Source organism: Sceloporus occidentalis, unplaced genomic scaffold (genome assembly GCF_023333645.1).
Source record: "Sceloporus occidentalis isolate IW3139 unplaced genomic scaffold, rSceOcc1.0.p SCAF_1, whole genome shotgun sequence".
In the NCBI taxonomy this organism is placed as follows: domain Eukaryota; kingdom Metazoa; phylum Chordata; class Lepidosauria; order Squamata; family Phrynosomatidae; genus Sceloporus; species Sceloporus occidentalis.
The window spans coordinates 101,646,316-101,658,726 of NW_028316981.1; the positions used below are offsets into that span (position 1 = coordinate 101,646,316).

The 12,411-nt window shown below is 43.3% G+C and overlaps 1 protein-coding gene across 3 annotated transcripts in view; it reads right to left on the reverse strand.

The window, feature by feature from the left end:
• AFF4 (ALF transcription elongation factor 4) overlaps positions 1–11,362 on the reverse strand; it is an 89,923-nt gene extending 78,561 nt beyond the window's left edge. For 2 of the 3 annotated variants that reach the window (XM_089530956.1, XM_089530934.1), the window contains exon 1: positions 11,237–11,362. The gene's annotated coding sequence lies outside the window, so the exon portion shown is untranslated. Of the gene's footprint in view, positions 1–9,938; positions 10,087–11,236 lie in introns of all 3 variants that reach the window. The other variant, XM_089530923.1, reaches the window with a different exon arrangement.
• Positions 11,363–12,411: the final 1,049 nt, after the last annotated feature.

The following is a 12,411-nucleotide window of genomic DNA, read 5'->3' on the forward strand; positions in this document are numbered from 1 at the left end:
TTATGACAATTTTACTTTCTTGCAACAGAATATGCTACAGTACTTCTTTGGTTTCTTCATGTATTACCCCACTGAATTTTCATCAGTCTCTTGTTTCCAATCCCAAGCCATACCATCCGCCTGAGCAGCTGCATGCCTTTTGCCAAGACTTTTCAAAGTACGCTGCTTATGTACCTCCCACAGCTTATATCCAAAGTCTATGCCAAAGGGAACATTCCTGATGACTCAAAAAGAGGGAGGGAGAGACACAAGCAGATGACTTCTAGTAAGCAACACTGAAACAAGAGATACAACAAAAGCAAGGACCTAACAGATCTCTTTCAAATTATTGAGATCTGGAGGGAAAAAATTACTAAAGTGAAAGTAAAAAACTGCACACACACACCATAAGTATTAAAAAGAAACACCACTCCCCTGACGTATGTCTATGTGCCTTTAAGTTGCTTGTCACCTTGCAGCAATCCCATCAATTTCATAGGGTTTTCTTAGGCAAAGAATATTCAGAAGTGGTTTTGTCAGTTTCTTCTTCTGAAATATAGCCTACAGCACCTGGTACTTGTTGACAATCTCCCATCCAAGTACTAACCAGGTCTGATTTAATCTGTTTAGCTTCCAAGATCAGATGGTACCTTTAGCATATTTAGGCCCTTTTACTGCCACTTTACCCAAAAGCAGAAAATGGCGGTGTAATGATTGGGCCTCCAGTCATTTGAAGACTTCTGTCAGGAAATAAAAAGTTAAGCTGGGAGGGAGGTACATGCAAATGAGTATTTACATCACAGCTGACAGAAGGCCCACTTGGCCAATCAGTGAGCAGGAGTGAGAGTTTCTTCTGGAAGCTTCCAACAGAGGGATATAAAAGGCCTCTGAGATCAGCTGGAGGAGCTTCTGCAGTGAGAGTCTGGAGTGAGAGTCTCTCCCTTGATGCGGGTCTTGCCAGTTGGAAAAAACTGCAGTGTTGAGCCTGTATCAAGAAAGCATACTTCAGGAAGGTAGTTTGTGCTAGGCCAAGGCCAGTAACTACACCTCAAACCCATCTAGGCCGGCAGATTCCATCTCGGTATCAGTTACTCAGGAATATGACAGAACAGTTAGGCCTTATTAATTTTTTTTTCTGTTGGCTTGCTTGAAATGAATATCTGATAACTATACGTATTGTACCTGCAAGGTCAAAAGTCCTTGTATGATTTATATTTTTTTGTTAATAGAATAAATATTTTCTTTAAAAGTATCTGCTATTTCTACACTTCTTTACACGTGCCTTAGTTTGGTTATCACTTGCTTAGATTAGAAAGGGAAGGGAACTATAAATCCTTAAGAAGTCCCAGTGTTTAAGGGAAAGTCATTACAAATTCACTGGGTAGTGGCAGCATGATTTGAAGTTCTCCAAGGGTCTCATTCAACTTTGCAGGGAGTGTGAACCAAGAACAGGAGATTCGGGGGGAAATAAAGGATCTGCTGGGACCAAGTGCCAAGACAGGGCCACTGTTTGGGCTGCTTGGACCACAGGGATCATCACAGGAGGGAAAACATATCTTCAACATAACATGACAGACCAAATCTTCTCTTTGATTTTAAGTGCCAGTTGAACTGGTATCACTTCCTATTTGATGTCCATGTAATACCCTCATTTATTCAACAGATAAAATGAAGGGGCAGACATTCAATTTTTAAGCCTGTGAACAGATACTTAGAAACACGCAAGCAGCTTTGGCCAAATTTCACGCATTTTTGGTCAAAAATTTCTGGTCAAAACTCATGTTCTAAATTAAAGGCAAGTTTGGTATTCACTGGGATGTTTTTTAAAAAAGAGGATTGGTCTTTGCATTAGTTTTTCCAACAGTAATATTACAAAGGAAACCTCTATGTATTATACAGTGCACCTGCGTCATACACGAGCACGCCATACATGGCTTTCGCATTACACTGAAGCTGTGCACCAGAAGAAATAATGGTGCACACACCATGCTGCACTGCATACATGAGCCCCATTGTTTTCAATGGGGCTCGAGCATACGCGGTATTTTCCTCATACCGGGGGGGGGGGGGGGGAGGTTCCAGAATGGATCCCCGCATAAAGGAAGGGCTGACTGTACATAAATAGCTATGGCACGTTACAGACTGCCCAAAACGAGTGGTCTTGCGCCGCTGCGGTTGCTCCGCGAGGGAGCCGCTGCAGCCAAACCACGCGGCTCCTTGTGGAGCAAAAAGAAGCCCCAAAATGGCGCTTCTTCCTGCACCCTGGAAGAGGCGCCGCAAGGCATGCACTCGCGGCACTATTTCCGGTGCGCGATGTCTGGACACTGCACATCCGTGACGTCGAAGTGGCGGCACCCATCTGTATGCGGCGCCGCCATTTTGACGTAGTCGTTACACGCGAGGAGCAAGGCACACCAGGAAGCGCCGCCCCTCGCGCGTAACGACAGCGCCCCATAGGGCCCATCCGGAACGCGCCTATATGTTCAAACTGTGCTAATCTACTCTAAAGGCAGAACTATCAAATGTATTGGCACTCCCTTGTCTTTGAGAACATTCCATAGTTTTTCATGACCGATGCAAACAAAGGTTTTGTTATAGTCTATAAAAAAAACGTTGATGTTCTTTTGGAATTCCTTGTTGCACTCCATGAGCCATCATATGTTTGCAACGTGGTCCCTGGTGCCTCTTCCTTTCCTGAACCCTGCTTGGACCTCTGGGATTCCTCTTTCCATATGTGGCTGCAGTCTGTGTTGCAGTATTTTGAGCAAAATTTTACTTGTGTAGGAGATTAGTGCTATCGTCCTATAGTTCCCTTTTCTGTGGACAGAGATGTATATGTGTCCCCTTTTTCTATGGATGGAGATGTATATTGAGTTTTTCCAGTCTGTTTTCAGCATTTTGTTTCCCATATTTGCTGGCATATTTTAGTTAACACTAGAGTTGATTCTCTGTGTGTGGACTGCAGTAGTTCCATTGCTGTATCATTTGTTCCTGGCACTTTATTTTCCCCAATTTCTTTTCATTCTGCTCCCACCTCACTTATTAGAATTTGGGGTTCATCTTCATCTGATTCTTCGTTCCATGTGCCTTTAATATTTTCATCTCTTTTATATAACTCTTTTGTGTACTGCATCCAGCATTCTTTAATATGTTCTTAGTCCTGTACTGTGTTCCTGTTCTTGTCATACAGCATTCCAACTTTTGGTTTGAACTTCTCTTTAATTTCCGTTATAATGGTAAAGAGATTTCTTTTTTCCTTTTTTGTTATTTTCTTCTATTGCTTTGAATTGATTGTTATAATATTCTTCTTGCACATTAGTCTTTGAACAGTTGCATTCATGATTCTGATTTTGTTCCTTTCCCACTTTTCCTTTGCCTTCCTTGTCTAATTTTTAGCATTGTGTTGCCTCTTATCCATTGTGTCTTCTCTTTCTTTTTGGCCTCAGTAAGTGTCTTGCTGATTCTTCAATTGTTACATCCCTGACTTCTGACAACAATGATCATATTTTGTTATTATGACTGTTTTTGCTTTCTTTAACAGCTTTACTCCAACTTTTGATATCAGTAGTTCATGATCCAATCCGCATGTACCCTGTCTGGTTTCAGCTGAAAGAATAGAGTTTCTCCATTTTCTGCTTCTGATTATATAGTTTATCAGATTCTTGCATAGTCCATTGGGTGATGTCCATGTACAGAGTCTTCTCTTTGGTAGTGTGGAGCAGGTATTTGCAATGAATAAATTGTTGGCTTTGCAGAATTTTATCAGTCTTTTGCCTGCTTTGTTTTTTGTACCTAAACCAAATCTTCCAACTGTTTTTGAGGTCACTTTGCTACCTAATTTAGCATTCCAATCTCCTATTATTAGTTTGAGGCCCTGTCATGGTGTGTTGTCAATCTCCTCTAGACTCCTTCATAAAATCTCTCCATTTTTCCTCTGCCTCTGTGATTGGTGCATATACTTGTATTATGGTGATGTTTATGGATTTTCCCTTGAGTTTTATTGACATGATTCTGTCTGACCTTGCACTGTATCCTTTGACTGCTTTTGCTATGTCTTTCCTTGGTATGAAAGTCATCCCATTTCATTTGTTTTTGATCCCTAAGTAGTGTTTTTTCTCATCTTAGAGATACTCTGAGCCATGTTCTCTCTTTGGTGTGCTCTCTCTCTGTTACCCTCTTTCTATTTTATTGCCTTTCCTTCACTTGGGAAACCCCAACACAGAGTTTTCTTGGTGAAATAGTGTCACAGAGAGGTTCACTTGTGTCTCCTTTTGCAGTGCTAACCTGTGTTAGCTATTATGTCACTGTTGTTCTCTCTATGAGATCCTCTCAGTGACACCTACCACTACTGCTGCTGCTGCTTCCTCTGTATCCCTCTTTCCTTCTAGCCTTTTCTCTCTAGCCCCCTCAGGGTGAGCTGTTCCCCATCTCAACCTCTCATTTCTTCCTCTTATTTTCTTTCGTTTCTACAATTTCCCCCATTTTATCCCTCCTTATTCTAATCTCTTGTTCTTTCTTCCTACCTTATCTTTTCCTCTAGCTCCTGTCCTCTTTGTTGTCCTTTCTCTTATGTCTTTTCCCTTTTACTTCCCCAGATGTCATCCCTGCCGCCTACCTCCTCCTTCTTGGGGGATGCTGCAATGTCCCTTTCTTCCCTTTCTCCTTGGCCACTGGAAATATGAGAAATCTATATTCAAGACATGAGGCCACTATCATAACAGAAAATGGAGAAACGGAATGGTTCCCAATTGGCAAGGAGTCAGGCAAAGCTGCATATTAACGCCATACTTGTTCACCCTGTATGCAGATAATATCATAAGAAGAACAGGGCTAGACTCAGAAGGAGTAGGAGTGAAGATAGGAGAAAGGGACATCAACAATCTAAGATATGCAGACAACACAATATTAATAGCAGAAAACATCAATATCTTGGAACAAATACCAAGGAAGGTCAAGGATCAAAGTGTAAAGGTAGGCCTGCTGCTGTACACAAAGAAAAGAAAAATGACCATGAAGGACCTGTACAAATTCAAATTGAACAATGAGAAAACTGAAACAGTCAAAGATTTCTTGTACTTGGGATCAAGACTAGGAATGGGAAGGGCAGCCATGAAAGAGCTAAAGAAGATCCTAAAAAGTAAAGATATACAACTGAGCACCAATGTCAGAATCGTCTAAGCAAGTGGTCCCCAAACTGTGCTCTTTAAGGGATTTTGGACTTCATCACCCAGAATCCCAGACTATTGGCCAACATGGCTGAAGCTTCTGGGAGCTGAAGTCCAAAATCTCTTAAAGGGCACAGTTTGAGGACCACTGGTCTAAGCCATAGTATTCCCAATCACTACATATAGATGTAAGAGCTGGACTGTGAAAAAAGCACATAAAAAGAAAATTAATTCATTTGAGATGTGGTATTGGAGAAGAAGGCTGAGGATACAGTGGACAGTCAGAAAGACAAGCAAATAGGCCCTTGAGTGAATCAGGCCAGAAATACCCCTGGAGGCCAAGATGATTAAATTGAGGTTTTCATACTTTAACCACATCGTGAGAAGGCATGAGTTATTGGAAAAGACAATCATGTTGGAAAGGCAGAGGGAAGAAGAAGAAGAGGTAGACCACACACCAAATGGCTAGACTCAATTAGAGAGGACAGAGGCATGAGTCTAAATGAGCAGAGCAGTGGAGGACAGGGAGACTTTGAGATATCTCAGCCACTGGGTCGCCAAGAATTATAAATAAATAATTGAATTCAACGCATTGGCAGCTAACAACAACAAACCCTACAGGCACAAAATCCTGTATGATCTTGGCAGCTAAGCAGTGTCAGCTCTGGTTAGTACTTGGATGAGAGACCATCAATGAATATCACCAGAGTAAGTAACTTGTAGAACCGCTGAAGATCCCTTGCCAAGAAAACCCTATGAAATTCATGATGTTGCCATAAGTCAACATGTAACTTGAAGGAACACAAACACAGTGCCTTAGAGAAGTATTGGCTCTCACACACATATTTTGACTTTTCAAGATTTGCTTTATTTCGGCCTGGAATTCAATTAGATTTAGCTGGGATTGTTAGCACTTGACATACAAAAGATACTCAACACCATGAAGGTGCAAAATCATTTTACTGAGGTACAGAAATTAAAAAAAACAAAAACATGGCAATTGGTGGAATACACATTCTGAGTCAATGCCTGCTAGAAGCACCTTGGGTAAAAGCCTCTAACAACTTTGGATTGTGTGATTTTTGCTCATTCTTACCAAAACTGCTGCAGTTCTGTCAAGTTAGCTGGAGACCACTGGTGAACAGCAACTAAGAAGTCTTGCTATAAATTCTCAATAGGAGTGAAGTCTGGTCTTTCACTGGACCATTCTAACAGATCCAAATTCTTATTTACAAGCCATTCCAATATTATTTTGGTTCTCTTTAGGATAACAACACTTGCCCTGTATTTATCTCCTCCCATTGTGCCTCAATCCTGATCAGTTTTCAAGTCCCTGCTAAAGAAAAGCATCTCCACAACATAATGCTCCAAGGACCAGACTTCACCATGGGGTGATGTTCAACAATGAGTACTGTTGGTTTTGTGCCCCACAAAATGTTATGGGGTAAGGCAAAAATCTCAAAGCCAGAAAATATTAGTCCTATGAAGAGTTTCTCCCATCACAGTTGCAAATCTGTCCAGTTCTTGCAAGAGTTGTTGGCCTCTTGATTGCATCTCTGATTAATGTCCTCCTTATCTGGTCACTTATTTTTGATGGAAATCTCTCCTTTCCATTTTGTAATAATGGTTTTAATGGCATTCTGGGGAATGTTCATAGTTTGTGATGTTTTTAGTAGTCCAACCCTGAATGGTGCTTCTCCAAAATTTTATCCCAAGCTTATTTTGATACACAATGTTATCTGTGTAGATATGTTTGCCAACAAAATATGGGCCATTCCAGAAATGGATACTACTGGAACTGCACACAAGTAAACTCCATTCAACTACTTATGGGACTGCTGAGTGCACCAGAGCTCATTTAGGTATGCCACAGGAAAGGGAGTGATAGTAATGCAACCAACAAGCACCTGTTTCTTTTTGTTCACTTAACATGCCACACACAAAAAATATTTGCACCTTCACAGTACTGAATATCTTGTGTACATCAAGTAGCAACAAGTTTATTTTTGTTGTCTCCCAGTGCTTTCTAACCTTGAATACACAGAAGTTGCATTACTACAATTTCCATCATCCTGGGTCAGCACTGTCAGTGGCCAGGAATGCTAAGACTTGTCATCCAGCACCATCTATAGACCTAAGACTGGAAACTACTGCTAATTCTAGCCCAGAACACTTCCACAGTAGCTTTTGAAATTGAAGGTGGGTAAAGTCAGTCAAGTGAATCCCCTAAATATCTTATGGTAATATTGGCACGGTACAAACCGCCAACAAGCACACTGGCATTAGAGTTAGGGAGCATGCACCATGTACATGCTCTCTAACCCTAATACGTCATGGCGACCTAACAATGGTGGCACCTTGTATACATGGGTGCCACCATTGTTACATAAGGACAGCGTGGCATCCTCACGGCGCCATGGGGCACTTACATAACCAGTGCGCCAGTGACCGCCACCGCCATCTTATGTAAAAGATTTTCTCCCACATTCAGGATTTCAAGCATTCACAAACAGTAAGGATGGTTCTGCAACACAGCAAATGTCTGAGACCACTATTGCTGCAAAAATGCATTTATATACATATGTGCAGATGCACATGCATGTATGTATTATGTATGTATTAACTTCATATATCAGTATGCAAACTGCATAAGCAGCTAAAATGCATCAAATCAAGAATTTCTACACAACCCCGCAACAAAACTGAACCTCAGCTAGACAGCTAACACACAAATGCTCAGTCTTCAAGTCACCAATGTTAACACTTTGTTCTTACCAAGAGTTTTTCTATATTTAATCTAAGCATCCCATACTACTAATACGTATCTCATCTGATCTCATTACCACTTGACACCAGTGTTAACGATATTTTTCTAGCCTTCACCCAATTTAAAGGCAGACTGCATAGTCCTTCCAGGAGATGTAAAAGCAACACTTGTTGTGTGTAGGTTCAAATCCCTATTTTACTACATCTTACACCTCCAAGGATTTTTTTTTTTTGGGGGGGGGGGAGAATTTCATACCTAGTTCATGTAACAAGATGGAAAACACAAAGATTTACATTGGGAAAAAACATCCAGCACCATCAGTAATTCAAACAGGTGTTAGCTTTCCTCTAAATCAGTGGTTCCCAACCTGTGGGTTGGGACCCCTTTGGGGGTTGAATCACCCTTTCATGGGGGTCGCCTAAGACCATTGGAAAACACCTATTTAATTACAATTATGAACGAAAATAATTTCATGGTTTTGGGTCACCACAACATGAGGAACTGTATTAAAGGGTCACGGCATTAGGAAGATTGGGAACCACTGCTCTAAATTTATAAGGCTACAAAGTATTACAATCTTCCCCAGTCACCAAACTGAAAAACTAGCAAAATTAGAAAGATTTAAAATAATATATAGCAACAAAAAATTATTTTGGCATGTTCACAGAAAAGCTTTGTAGAGTAAGAAGGGCTATAAAGGGGGAGAAAGAGAAAAATGGCGGGAATTACTGCTGCTTGGTAAGTCCATTTATAAACAACACTTTTCTTTCAAGATGGGATGTAATAAAATGTAAGTGGGATTCCCAGAGGGTCTGACCCTGTGTTGATCAAAGCCACATTTGGCTTACACCTTCAGCATATGCCTTGTATATGTGCCTTCAGACAGAGTTCTAGCAAAAGGCTATAACTCATTGGCCCCACTGAAAACAGAAAGCAGCCTTGAATGTGAGCATTTATCTGGATGACACAGACAACAAGAAAGTGCATCCAGGCAATTGAGCCACTGTCAGAGGAAGAACTTCAAATCCATCAAGCATGCCACTGGAGACTGGACATCACTTCCACTGTACACAGGATGGGAATGCAGCAGAATGGTACAAAAAGAATGGATCTCTCCAGTCTGTCCCTGCCAACTTCCAGACTCCCAGGTGCTGTAGGATATATTTCAGATGAAGGAACTGGCAAAACCACCTCTGAGCATTCCTTGCATAAGATAACCCTATGAAATTCATATGGTTGCCATAAGCTGACAGGAAGCTTGAAGGCGCATGTGTGCATACACACACTTTCATGGTTTGTTTACAAAGATATTATATGGGATTATACAGTACTTTAAACTGGCTTTCTCTATCCTGGTGCTCTTCAAAAGTTTGGACTAAAAGGCCCATAATCCGTGACCTGAGTCATGGACCAATGAGTACTATAATCCAAATGTTTGGAAGACACCAGGTGAGGGAAGACTTGCTCCAAGTATAAGTTCCACCCCACAGTCAATGTCTTGAATTCCACTGGGTATCCTGCACCAGAACAGACATGCCGAACCATCTATATTCACAGGGGCAGACAACAGGATTTAGGCAGCAAGAACCTTCTGCACAAGGGAATGGATCTCAGTTGAGAGGGAATCATAACTTTTTGTTGTAGTGTGTCTCCAAGTCGTTTCCAACCTAAGGTGACCCCAAGGCAAACCTATCATGGGGTTTTCTTGGCAAGATTTGTTCAGAGGAGGTTTTCCATTGCATTCACCTGAGGCTGAAGGCATGTGATTTGTCCAAGGTGATTCAGGGGGTTTCATGCCCAAGTGGGGAATCGAACCCTGGTTTCCAAAGTCGTAGCCCAACAATCAAACGTTACACCATTATGGCTCCCAATCATAACTTTATGGATTGACAAAAAAGAGTGCAATTTCTTAGCTGCTGTTGAAGCTCTATTAAACATCAGTTCTGGTCTATCTCACACGACTTGATGGTACATAACATACGCAATATACTATTCTGGGACTAAACCATATTTCTCCTGTTGTATACCTGAAAATGAAGTCCAATCAAATTATAGTACTCAAGCTGTGAACCTGACACCAATTCAAGCAGTTCAGTCCAAACCCATGTCATTCTGCTGTTCTCCTCAAATGGATATCCAAATATTCCAAATTCAGTAAGTCCAGCCAGATCACCTCTGACAACAAGAAAGTTAAAACAATGTCATTGATTATTATAAAGAGTTATTTTAAAAAAGAAAGAAATTATTTCCTAACTAAACAACACTCTGTCTACAGTGTTGGTCCAATGAGGTATTATAGGGAATAGGGGCAGGCTACATGCTCTCCCTGGTTATTTTGGCAGCACTGCCATAGTCCCCAATGCTGACTTTGCCACCATTCTGACAAAGCCACCAGTTTCTGCACATGCCTTGCTCAAAGGACCACCACGCTTCATAGAGTTTTGTACAACCACGCTCCCATGTTAAACACCGACACATCTGGAGAAATACACCCTCCCTGGTTGCTTCAGGAGGTTCGGTGCTCTCCCCAGAATCTACCACCCCATCTAAATCTTTACGAATCCTATCCAAAGTGAAGTTACAATCCCACAGTTATATAGAAACAGATAATGTCTCAGGCTGCTTCAGTCAACAGATCTTTTGCACACATATAAGCAAGTAATGGTGACAGTCCTTGGTTGTGCCTACATGCAAGCAAGTAGTTCCGATGATGACAGGTCTTCAGGAGATACCTATAGTCACCCCCTCTTGCCCCGTTTACTTACGACATTTGCTTTAGCTCAAGCTCGCTCTCAAGCACCGTTAACACGCTTCAGGTACAAAACAAGTCTTGTGTAAGCCTACCCTGAGTTCTGCAATTAAGAAGTACATCTAGCTATTCAACCTGTTACAATGTGGGGCAGGTCATTCCAGGTTGAGAGGCTGGAAGGCTAAGAACAAAGACTCAGAGGAAGAAGGCTGTACTCCTTCAAGCCTTGTGTCACATTAGACTCCTTCACCTCTACGACTCCTGTGGCTTTTGCTGTAAGAGACTAAGGCTGTTCACCTTTCCTTTCCAATTCCCAAACTCTGTGGTCTGGCTCTCTGCTATGGAATTCTGGGAGTTGGAGTTTGTTGTGGGGCCCAGAGCGGAACAAACTCCAACTCCCAGAATTCCATAGCGAACAGCCAGACAACAGAGTTAAACCGGTACTAAACCGGGTTATCTCTCCAGTGTGGATGCAGCCCTGGAAATAAGGCTCCCTTCAGAGGAAGAGGCCGCCCTGAAAGGCCGAAAACGTGGGTGGGGACCCTTCCTCCCTTCTTCCCTTGGGCGGCCACTCACCTCCGCGGGCGCTGCTGCTGCTGCTGCTGCTACACCCCGACCATTTCCCGGTTGCCGCCACAGCCAGGAAGGCCGGGAAGGAGGCAGGGAAAGATCACCGCGAAAAGGAGACGCAGGAGGAAGAAAGAGGCCACCGCTGCTGCTGCTGCTGCCGCCCCCGCCGCCCCCGGCTGCCCCCCTCCTCCATGCCCAAACCCCGCGGCGGCTGGAGCAAAAGGACGGCGCAGGGGTCGTCCGTCCTTGCTTCTCCTTCCGTCCGCAACCGCCTCTTTTTGGCCTCCCTCTCTCTCCGTCTTCTCTCTCCCTTTCCTCCCTTCAGTCGACCAGGATTACCCAGCAGCCCCCGCGCGGCAGCTGGGAGGCGGGGCCGCCCCACGTGACTTCCCTCCACGGAGGGGAGGGGGCAAGGAGCGCCGGAAGAGCCCTCCTCAGCGCCTTCCGCCTTTCCTTCCAGGAAGGGAAGCGCGAGAGCGTGGTCACGTGACTAAGAGAAGGCGGTTGGGCTCGGGAGCCCAGCTGCTCTCCGCGCCCTCTACAGGGGGAAAGGAAAATAGCAAGGGAGGGGCGGGCTTTGTATTCCCCCCTTCTCTCTCTCTCTCTCTCTCTGTTCTGGAAGAGCTTGTTCCTGATGTTTCACCAGCATCCCTGGCTGGCATCTTCAAAGAATGCTGGCATGGAAGAGAATGGGATATATATGTGTGTGTGACCTTAGGTTGGGAGGAGTGATTTCCATGTTAATCTGTGTATTGTTGTGTTGTTGAATGGCAAGGCCTCGGGGTGGGATGATATGCCACAGATTAACATGGAAATCACTCCTCCCTACCCAGAGTCACTATTCCCCTCTCTCTTCCATGCCAGTGTTCTCTGGAGATGCCAGCCACAGAGGCAGGAGAAACGTCAGGAATAAACTCTTCTAGAACATGGCCACAGAGCCCAAAGAACCCACAAAAAATACATAACCAGTCGAGCCATTGCATGGGCCATGGGTCTGCTGAGGAGAAGGAGGAGAGATGGGGCTGAGGGGTTTGGGTTGCTTGGGTCATATTGACCTCCTGGCACCTCACCATTCAACACAAAGGAGGACCAAGCACCTCAAAATGGAGGACCTTCAAGAACAAATGGAAGAGCTTCTAAAAGCTTAACATGTTTCTTAGTCATCCAGATGTCCAAAATGC